The sequence below is a fragment of the Orycteropus afer genome, unplaced genomic scaffold (assembly GCF_000298275.1).
Source record: "Orycteropus afer afer isolate SDZICR_OR568_19922 unplaced genomic scaffold, OryAfe1.0 scaffold00417, whole genome shotgun sequence".
Taxonomy (NCBI): Eukaryota; Metazoa; Chordata; class Mammalia; order Tubulidentata; family Orycteropodidae; genus Orycteropus; species Orycteropus afer.
The window spans coordinates 2,512,304-2,524,264 of NW_006922004.1; positions in this window are offsets into that span (position 1 = coordinate 2,512,304).

Consider the following 11,961-nt stretch of genomic DNA (forward strand, 5'->3'; position numbering starts at 1 on the left):
TTTCTGGAAGAACCCAAATCAGGACATCTCTGGGAATTGTAGTACCAGAAATTAATGGACAGACATTTGGAACACTGCTATAGGATGACAGTTGCTGCAAGAGACCTCTTTAAAGTGTTAAAGAGCAAAGACATCACTTTGAAGATTATTGTTGTTGTTATGTGCCATCGAGTCAAACCCAACTCATAGCGACCCCTCCTTGGGTTTCTGAGGCAGTATCACTACGGAAGTAGATTGCCCAACCTTCCTTCTGAAGAGTAGCTGGTGGGTTTGAACCACCAGCCTTCTGGTTAGCAGTCAAGTACCTGAGGCATTATGCTACCAGAGGTGTACCTAACTCAAGCCATGGTATTTTCAATAGTCTCATATGTGAAAGGTGGACAATGAATAAGGAAAAAGAGTTAATGCCTTTGAATTATGGTGTTAGCACAGACTACTGAAAATACTGTGGACTTCCAGAAGAACGAGCAAATCTGTCCTGGAAAAAATGTACCTGGGATACTCCTCAGAAGCAAGACTGGCCAGACTTTGTCTCACCTACTTTGGTCATATTATCAGAAGGGCCCAGTCCCTGGAGAAGGAAATCATGCTTGGTAAAGTAGAGGGTCATCAAAAAAGGGGAAGACCCTCAATGAGATGGATTGACACAGTGGCTGCAGTGATGGGCTCAAGCCTAGCAAGGATTGTGAGGATGGTGCAGGACTGGACAATATTTTATTCTGTTGTACCTAGGGTCACTATGAGTTGCAGCCAGCTCGATGGCACTTAACAACAACAATATGGGATGACAATTGCAAATATCTTTCATACTTGTATGTTCCACTCAGTATTCAAATTCCCAGAAAAGAACCATTTAATTAAGTTCCTGATCTGAGAATCAAAGATGCTGATGAGACAAAAATAAGAAATATCTACCATACTTATAGAGGAGATGCTGCAGGAAATTCACACCTAGAGAGAACTAGATGTTCTTTAATAACCCCAGGAGCAATCAACAATGTATGTGATTTTCTGTGTGTTATGAGGAAAATATTTGGTCAAAGTGAGATCATGAAATTTCATAATTTCTGGTCCCTTAATTATTTGGTAATATAATTATCTAGTAACAATGACTAAAGATCATAACATTTTCTGTCAAATTATTTCTGGCTGCTACAACACCCACTCTTTAGCTAGACTTCTAGGGGAGGCCTGGAGAGTATCAAGGAGAAAGTGTCCACTGATGCTGTAGAACTCAGTCAATGTGGGATATAAAAATTCAAAATATCTAGCAGTGCCTAAGGCACTTGACCACTAACCAGAAGGCTGGCAGTTCAAACCCACCAGCCACTACTTCCATAGTGATACCGCCTCGGAAACCCAAGGAGGGGTCGCTATGGGTCGGGTCCGACTCAACGGCACACAACAACAACAACAGCAGCACTGTACAAGCAACCAGACAGTCAAGCCTGTGAGGCAGAACCTTCTTCCCTTGGTTTTGACTGTGACATAGAGACAATGGCTATTAAATGCCAAAGAGAGGCCATCACCAGAAATTTAAAATTAGATATTCAGAACCCATTTGGGCAACATTTAAAACTTGTGTGGGTGTACGCGCACACACACATGCACACATACAATAAGAGTATATAAGCATCGATTTGTGAAGAGTATGATCTCGCCTTGTGGAGAAAAGAGCTTTGTAAACTAAAATTTGTCATGCTTGTAAAGATGAAAGAATTTAGTTCTGTTTCATTTTTAATGCCCTTTATATAATGACAAACATTACCACTGTGAAAGGAGAGAAAGAATATGAGTGAACTAATCCAATACGTTTTGGAACAGCAAGTGAAGTTATAGTCATTTCATTTTAAAAATAGCACACGCCTGTTCACATGGAATGCCATACCTCCTCATAAATTTTCTGTTTTATAAAGTTGCTCTGACAGAAAAACAATGAGTTGTATTGATGGGCTCATGTATTTTGGAGAATAGATGTACATACTTAGCTGTTTGTTTCTATTTTTGTTTTTTTCCCCAAGCCAATGCTTAAAACAGATTTTCCCTTATAAAATTTGTTTTTGTTATTCTAGAAGAATCTCCAACTGCTACAGAATATAAATCACAATTGGTAATTGCTACATTTCATGTCATCACAATAGCCAAGAATGCTTTGGGACTGAGATATAAGGCTGTGATATTAATTACATGGAGCAATTTCATACTTGAGAAAAACATCTAGATGAGAAGTTCTGACAGAGAATATGCCCATGAAATAAGGGATAATTTGGTAACAGCATTCCTACTATTTCTAATGTAATAAATGATAGGTTTCTAAAGCTCATTGTTTGTTTTTTCAGGATTAATCCTAGGATAGATGGGATCAAATAAATCTATCAGTATGGAAACAAAATGTCTTCAAAGTAATTCAACTTTGAGAATGAGGATGGGAAATGATATCTTGGTTCCAGTTTTATTGTCAGACCTGAGTAGCAAAAAGAACTGACTACCCAGTGACCAAGACAACTCTTACAACTCACAGCCAGAAGCAAATGCCTCCAACACCATCTGTTCGTTCCATATTTGCATCAGCTGCTTGGAAATGGCACTTTTTAGAGGAGACTAGTTGTAACTAATCATGCTCCAATTTTAGCAACAGGAGTTGACCAGTGTTCAGAAAGATAATAATTTTTTCCCTACAGATGACTATTAGGAAAGAATGCTTACCTGGTGGAACTGTTCTGGAATGTGCTGCAACGGAGAATTTTTTTTTACTTCTTTCCCCCTGTGGTGCAGTGAATTACTTAATATGGCTCTTCTAGCCATGTTCTTTGTATTCTCATCAAATGACTGTGTGGGACTATGCAAAGTGAGGTGCTTGTGGCCCACCAAAGGGATTGGTTAGCTTGCTAATAATGTAAATAAAGTACATGGTACAGTTGTGAGAGTGGGACTGTACTAATAAGTATGGAACCATAATGTGTGGCTCGGTCAGTTTTGCCATCCCACTAGGCTTTATAAGCCATCCCAGAGGTGGAGGGAGGATCTCACTACCATCAAGGAAGAAGAGCAAGGAGTGGAGCACATCATTAGACTCCAGATCCCTATGTTGAGATGGCAGAGAGATGGCAAAAAAAAGATGGCAGAGAGACAGTGGCAGGAGAGGTTCTCATCCTAAATTATAAATTATAATTTAATTGTAAGTTCCTTCCTTAATAAACTACATAATCATGAGTATTGTCTCTGAGTTCTGTGTGGCCATTACAAGGAGGTATTAAACTCAGTAGAGAAGTAGAGAATGCAGTGGGAGGGATGACTGGTGTCAGAGTTGCCAAAAGGGTTAGAGGGTGGTGGCATATGTGACCTCTGCCTCATAAGAATCAGCCCTGGGCTGTTGATGTTCATCTTGATTCTCTCTCTTCCTTACAAGGTTAGAAGAGTTCAGAGGCCTCCCCCAAACCCTTTTCTGTACACCGCCACCCCCCCGCCCCATTCTAGGGAAGACTCAATTTGAGAAACACACATTTTCATCCATGACTGTACCTAAATTATTTAACATGTATTTAGAATACATATATGTGTATGTGTCAAAAAACCCACTGAAGTCTAGTAGATTCTGACTCTAGTGACCCCCACTGGGTTTCCAAGGATGTAAATCTTCATGAAAGTAGATTGCCTCATCTTCCTTCCCTGGAGCAGCTGGTGGGTTTGAATGGCTGATCTTCTGGTTAGCAGCCAAATATCTTACCCACTATACCACAAGAGCTCCTCTGTGTGTGTGTGTGTGTGTATGTACATATGTATTCAAACGTGTGTGTTCCCTCATTGTATTTCTTTTTAATTTAAAAAAAATCCTCATTGTGACAAGCCAAACCAGATGAAAGGGTATAAATAAAGGTAATAATCTCTCTCTTCCTCACTACAATTCTACTTCTCCATTTCCCTACAGTAAGATAATGATAATGATTATTATTGATTAGCATATAGTATTCTATGTGAATAAGAGCTCTGGTGGTGTAGTGGCATTTGAGTGCTAACCAGAAAGTTGGCAGTTCAAACCCAAGAGCTGCTCCTCGGAAGGAAGATGGGGCAATCTACTTCTGTAAAGATTTACTGCTCAGAAACCCCAGAAACCCAATGGGGGTCGCTATGACTTGGAATTGCCTTGATGACAGTGAGGTTTTTGTTTGTTTGTTTGTTTATTCTATATGACTAATTCTATTATTTTATTTATTTTGTTTTGCTATTTTATTTTGCAAAAAAAAAAAAAAAAAATACACCTCACACGATACTCTGAAGCTAACTTTCTTGCTCTGAAAGATGTACTATGGATAATTTTTGAAATTAGTACACAGAGTTAAATTATTTCATTTTTTTTTTGCTTTTTCTTTTCTAAAAAACCCCGACTTTATTAGTATTATTAATATGATTCAGCATTATCTTTTTTAAAAATTTAATTAACACAAATAAGTATAAAGGAAGAAAGCCAAAATCATCCCAAATCCCCACTACTCGTAAATAGTTATTTTATGAACATCATTCCAGACACCTCCCTATGCACTTACATATGCCTACAAAAATGTCTACAAAATAAGGGATAATTTTATAGCAACATTTCTTCTGTTTCTAACTTTAATAAATGATAACTTTCCCAAGCTCACCATTTGTTTTGTCAGAAAAGAAGATTATTGTTGTTGTTGTTATGTGCCATCGAGTTGGACCTGACTCATAGCGACCCCTCCTTGGGTTTCCGAGGCAGTATCACTATGGAAGCAGATTGCCCCATCTTCCTTCCGAGGAGTGGCTGGTGGGCTTGAACCGCCAGCCTTCTGATTAGCAGTCAAGTGCCTTAGGTACTATGCTACCAGAGCTCCTAGAAAAGAAGATAGGAAGATGAATTAATAGATAAAAATAAATTTTTATTGGCATACAATTAAATTTCAAAAATGTCAGTGAATAAATTCCAAAACTACACATATTGTATAAAAGTATAAAATTCACCTTTACTTTGGATTTTTCTGATTATTATTGTTTTGATATAACATATTTTTCTTATTTATGGATTATATCTTCTCTTAAATTTCTAAGATTGCAATTATAGTGTTATAGAAAACTATATCTGGGCTCCTAAAATATATAGTTTTCTCCTTCCTAAATTATATTTTTCCCTCAGAATTCCTTCCTCTGTTAACTTTAGGGAATTCTGTTGTTTCGGTTCTTTAGTGCATCTATAACACACACACCACACATGGCTTTAACAAACAGGAATTTATTCTCCTACAGTTTAAAAAACAAACTAAACTCATTGTAGTCAAATTGGATCCAACCCATAGCGACCCCTCCCTGGGTTTCTGAGGCAGTTTCATTACGGAAGTAGATAGCCCCATCTTCCTTCCAAGAAGTGGCTGGTGGGATTGAACCGCCAGCCTTTTGGTTACTAGTTAAATGCTGTAGGCACTATGCCACCAGAAGGCTAGAAATCTGAGTTCAAAGTGCCAGCTGTAGGAGCTGGACAAAATCCCCTCAACCTTGGGCTTCAGCTCTGCCTCCTGTTCCAGGCCCACTGGAGGCTTTTCCTGACTCATGCAGCTGCTGGCTACTGAGGCTGATGAACCCAAGGTCAGCAAGCAGAATGGCACAATCCCAAGGTCAACAGGCACACAGCAGGGCACTGGTTCAAGTCCAGGAACAAGCCCAAAATCAGCAGGAAACATGGAAGGCCACTGGTTCAAGTCCAGGAATTAGAGATAAAGAGTTGGCCAAACACAGGATCCAAATGTGCCCAAAACTAGAGACCTTCCTCAATACTTCCTCACATATACTGGAAACAGGCCACACCCCAAAGGCTACTAATTAGCTGCTCATAGTGCATTCCACTTCATCATGATGAGATTGATTCCAATCTCTTCTTGGTGAATGACTGCATCCAGCTGCCAAGCTCTCAAAACCATCGCCCAGCCAAGTTGTCAAACAACTCCAGTTTCCACATTTTGGAAGATTTCTTCACTGTCTGGTTATTTTTGGCTCTTAAGAGCTCTGGTGGCGTAGTACCTAAGACATTTGACTGCTAACCAGAAGGCTGGCAGTTCAAACTCACCAGCCACTCCTCAGAAGGAAGGTTGGGCAATCTATTTCTGTAGCGATATCACCTCAGAAACCCAAGGAGGGGTCGCTATGAGTTGAATTGACTCGACAGCAGTGAGTTTGATTTTTTTGTTTGTTTGTTTTGTTTTGGTTAATTCATATTTAAAAGAAGGCACTTAGAGCTGATTAAAACTGTGTGTGTGGTGGTGCATATCAACTGATGGGTTCTACTGTTGGATGACTGGGTGGGGACTTGCATGTTTTATTGAGGAAACCAACATAATATATGGGGATCTTTTGAGTCCATTAGTTTCTTCAGAGAATGTTTTAGAATTTTGCCTGGGGTTTTAAGTTGTGGTGCCCACATTCTGAAAATACAGCTGGAGTTTCATTACATAACCTTCTTACTCTACCCCCAATTTGGAATTTAATCTCTCACCCTCACCCTCAGATGTTCATGGCACCTTCCAAGATGAAACGTTTCTAACAATTGCCCTAGAGTACAAACTTCTCAACTCCTGCTGCGATGCGACAGAGGTAGGTGCCTAGTTGGGGAGGATCTGATAGTCTCATAGCTTCTATACATTCTCAATCAATTCCATTTTCAATTTTAGTTTTGTCCCTGTGCCCATGATTTATCCAGTGCCTGCTATTTCTAGGTGCTCCTCAGCTTGCTTCCTGTGGATTTTGCCCTCTGCACTCATTAGAGGTTTCTCTTCCTCATCCATTCTCTTTATCTTCTAAAAAATTATAGATGTCTCTGTTGTCTCCTGTTATATTTGCTCAGTCCTGGTAGATTTGTACTTTTCATTTCTTTATTCTTATTTTTAGGAGCCCAGATGGCACAATATTTAAGCACTTATCTGCTGACAGTTGCTAAGTGTTGGCAGTTGGGACTCACCCAGCAGGTCCTCAGAAGATCTGGTGATCTGCTTCTGTAAAGATTACGGTCTACAAAATCCTGTAAGGTAGTTCTCCTTTGTCACATGGGGTCACTATGAGTCAAAAATGTACTTGACAGTAACAACAACAACAATATTCAACTGGAAGTTTCCTGATTAATCTCTCTCTCTATCTATCATCTATTTAATTAAAAGAAGCAGGAATTGATGATCAAGATTCTGAGAAAGAACACTGTGGAAGAATTGTGAATTGAGAAATAAAGAGAGCTAATTATATGGAAATGGTGAAAATATGTTGAATCATTTGAACATCACCTCAGGAGAGAGAGTGGCAGACATGTGGTAGAGCAGAGAAGAACCATCTGTAGACTGGACAGCAGGAGGCTGGGTCTGTCACTTTCAACAGTGTGATCGGAATCTCTGAGGCTGTTTTTTTCATGTGTTAGGCGTAATAACACATTTAACATACCTACTAGAGTAGAACTGGCCTAGATAAATATTAAAGCAATTGCCAAAGAGTCAACTCTGACTTGTGGTGATCTCATGAGCATCAGAAAATACTAAAAACCCAAGAAGCAAAGAAGATTTCTCCTGATGTTTATAGGAGACTGACAACCTGCCTGTGGCTACCCCATATACCCAAAGGATCAGAGACTCACCCCATATGTTACAGAATAGAACTATGCTCCATAGGGGTTTTGATGGCTGTGATCTTTCAGAAGTAGATTGCTAGGCCTTTCTTCCAAAGCACTTATGGGTGGATTCGAACCACCAGCCTTAGAATAAGTAGTTGAGCACTTAACCGTTTGTCTTCCTAGGGACTCCTAACACATTGCCACTGAGTTGATTCCGACTCATGGAGACCCCCTGTGTGTCAGAGTAGGAATGAACCTCATGGAGTTTTCAATGGCTGTGATGTTTTGGAAGTAGATTTTCATATGTTTCACTATGATATGGTTATATCATTCTGACTCTGAATCGGCCACAGTGAATTCTTGCAGGTATTGGTGACCCAGAAGTCTGACTGGGACAGTCAGTAAGCCTTTGGGCTACTTTGTTATGGAAAGAATATATCCACTGGAAGGCATTCCAGAGTGAAGACCAAGCTTTTGGTCAAATATGGTCACAAAACAGAATATGTTCATGACACACTGCAGCACATTGTATAGCATTTTATAGCACAAAAGGAGCACAGCTGCAAATCATGGTAAATATGATTAAAATGTTAAGAATGAACTGCATGCCCACTCCTAAGTTTCACAAAGAGATACAGAATTAAAATTATAAATAAAATTTCTCTTAATTTCCCTCATAGAAAAGAAGATACTAACTGGTGGAAAACTCGTTTGGAAAATCTTTCGTATTTGATTAAACATAACAACTTTCTATGAAGAAGACTAAGTAAGGTTTTCAAATACCTTCCTATGTGATTTATATTCAAATGGTCTTATCTCTATATCTGAGCGTTGTTATATAGTTTCTGAGCCTATATGTTCTTCTGGATGTCACTTAATGTGCATTAGTTTAGCCTCTTAACACTTCCATAGGGAAATGATCAAATCTATATATCATTCACTATATATGGAAATGGTTATTTATAGTTTTAATGATGAGAAGGGAAGAAAATGTTTATAAGAAAATTGTAAATGGAATGCTTCCTAGAATTAATGGAGATCCATGTGGCAATAAAAGAGGTGAAGCTTGACAACTAACCAAATAATCGTTTTTATTTTATGTTTACTTGAACCTAGTCATGTTTGTTTTAAAGGAATGTTGTTGTTGTTGTTGTTGTTATGTGCCGTCTCATAGCGACCCCTCCTTGGGTTTCCGAGGCAGTATCACTATGGAAGTAGATTGCCCAACCTGCCTTCCGAGGAATGGCTGGTGGGTTTGAACCGCCAGCCTTCTGGTTAGCAGTCAACTGCTTTAGCCACTATGCTACCAGAGCTCCCTTTAAAGGAATAGTGACCAATATTTCATATGTTCACAATATTTTATTAAAAGCATATAAATCATGGATAATAACCAAAATATCCACATTATTCAAAAGAATTCTCTTAAATCTACTTTCAGCTATAAAGAAGCTGTTTGTCTTTGGACAAGATAATTCAGGGGATACATTAATCTCCTGATGCCAATAAGGAAGCATATTATTAGAGGCAGAAAAGGGATGAAATATAAGGTTGTCTTCACTTCCCTATTCCCACATCATAGTGGGATAATTTTTAAATTATCTATTTTAACTACTAATTTGAAAAGTAAGAGCTTTCTACTCAGGGATCGATTATGCAACAAACAAGCATGTGCTTAGCGCATCAACAAAACAGGAACACCAACTATCCAAGGCAAAGACCCAAAGATGGATGCCAAGCAGACAGGACACAAAGAAAAGTGAGCACTTCAGTAGAAGGGAACTTGCAAGGCACTAAATGAAAATCGTATCATTTAAAAATGTTGTGTACAATAACAATTATATTTTCCTTTCCATTTCAGATCAATCAGATACAATCTCACATTCAGTTCTCTCTTGTTGACCGCATAAAATTTACACCAGTAGTACTATTAGCACATGACTCATACATACCTGGTCCTATGCAAAGCGAAGCAAAATGTATCTTCAGATTGAGCATACCCTTATTTCTATCATGTTCTTTGCAACGGCTCTTGTCTTTGTCAGGTATCAAATGTAGTCTAATGAACTGAAGATGCAGCATCAAAGGAAAGAAAGTTAGTGCACAAGTTTTTAAGTATTATTTCAAACCAAAAAGCCCTCATGGAGCTCTGTGAAAGGCCTGCCAACAAATATTGTATGACAAAAGAATGAAATTATTTTCAACTGCCTTGTAAGTCTTATTTGTTTTGACTACCTATAGAACAAAATTACGTATTCCAAATAAGATTTTTTTTTAATTACCGATTTTCAAATATAAATTTTTTGTGTTAATGTCCAAATTTGAATGTAAACTTTATTTTATAAATTTTATTTATTTTCAATTATTCAAATTTACTTGCTATGGTAGAACAAAATTTAAAAAGTGACATAATTTTATATCCAGGAAAAATGAAATGGTAACAACTAAGTGGACCACAAAAAACAAAAGCTCACAGAATATTAAAGGAGAAAGATTTATGAATCCCTAAAGACAATTCCAAAAGTAATGATTTTTAAAATGTAATGAATCAAAAGAGACTTCAATTGAATTGAATTGAATGGGTACAAATCATTGTACTAGTACTGCTAGTGCTGAAGTTACTAATAAAAGTCAAATTCACTGCCCTTGAGTCGCAACTGACTCATAGCAACCCCTCCTTGGGTTTCTGAGGCGCTATAACTATGGAAGTAGATTTCCCAACCTGCCTTCCGAGGAGTGGCTGGTGGGTTTGAACCACCAGCCTTCTGGTTAGCAGTCAAATGCCTTAGGCACTACTCTACCAGGACTCTTCAAATTACTAATAGCCATACAAATATAATGGGAACTGTGCCAAATTCTAGATCGATTGCTTTCTGTAGTAAAAAAAAAATTAATGAAAGTGTAGAAAGTGAAACTATTTTAGAATCTGAAATTTTTGCATCTGCAGACCCCATAAACAACTGAAATAGCCTGCTTTATGAAATAATTTTTACTCTAATGATGTAAATTACTGGATCAAAAGAGTTCCAAGTGATTGTCAACATCACAGCAGACTATTTGAAAATTCATGTCAAAAAGTTCCGATAGTAAACAAATAAAATTCTGTAGCCAGAATGTATTTCTAGGGTGCATAGCTCACGTGAAAATTATAAGAGGGAGTGTACTGTATCCTCCCTCAGTTGGCTCTGTATATTGTTTTGTTTGCAAAACATTCAGTTCAAAATCATTTAATTTCTGATTTGCTAAGGCTGGATTTAGCTATTGATGCAACTTGAATATGTTTGATAAATATGAAAACAGTTCAATATACAGAGATTATATGTTATATTTAAACCAAAGACATGATTTTGGTTTAACTCAGGAACTGAAAAGACAAATTAAAGAAGAACTTCAGTATTGGACAGCCATTTTGCAAAATTGTTGCAGTCATTATAACAATTGCTGAATGTGGACTATCTCTTCTGAGGAAGGAATGAAGTGTTTGGGTCTCCACAAAATTGAAATTGTGGGGGTTTATTTTGTCAGGTCACATCTCAAAATATGGTAACACAGCAAAGGGCAACCTGTCGTATATGTCTAAAACAATGTGTGGAGAATTAATAAATTTAATAGGTTTATGAGTCAGGTCCGACTCAATGGCACATAACAACAACCACAACAACAACGTTTGATCAACTATTTTCAGTGAAATAATAATAGCTCAATATTTCAGACTGTCTCTAGATTCCACTCCCCATCTTTCTCATTCAGATCAGTTAAGTATTTGTTTTAAGACAGGTATTTTCAAAAGATGGAAAACCTGTTGAGTGATTTACCTCATTTGCTAGCTTAAAAAGTCGTACCAGTGAAGAAATTGCAAGTCAGGTATTCTGGTTACCTAGTGCCGCTCTGACAGGAATATACCACAAATGGGATGGCCTTAACAAACAGGAGTTTATTCTCTTACAGTTTGCAGGCTTTAAGTCCAAGTTCAAAGTTCCAGGCTCTAGGGGCTGGGTGAAAGCCCCTCAATGTGGGGTCCAGCTCTGCCTCCTGCTCCCAGCCCACTGGAGCTAGAGGCATTTCTTCACTCAGACAGCTGATGGCTGCTGAAGCTGAGAAGCCCCAAGGTTGACAAGTAAAAAGGCACAGTCCTGATGTTACCAAACCACGTGACAGGCCATTAATTTGAGTCCATTGTAAGTCCCAAGGTCGGCAGAGCATGGCAGGCTGCTGAACAATGACACAGCTACATACAGGGTCCAAGCATGCCATAAACTAGAGACCATTCCCAAAGGCTTCTCCTTATATACAAGAAGCAGACCACATCCCAAAGACAGCTACTCAGCTGCTTGTGGTAGATCCCACCATGGAGTTCATTGCTA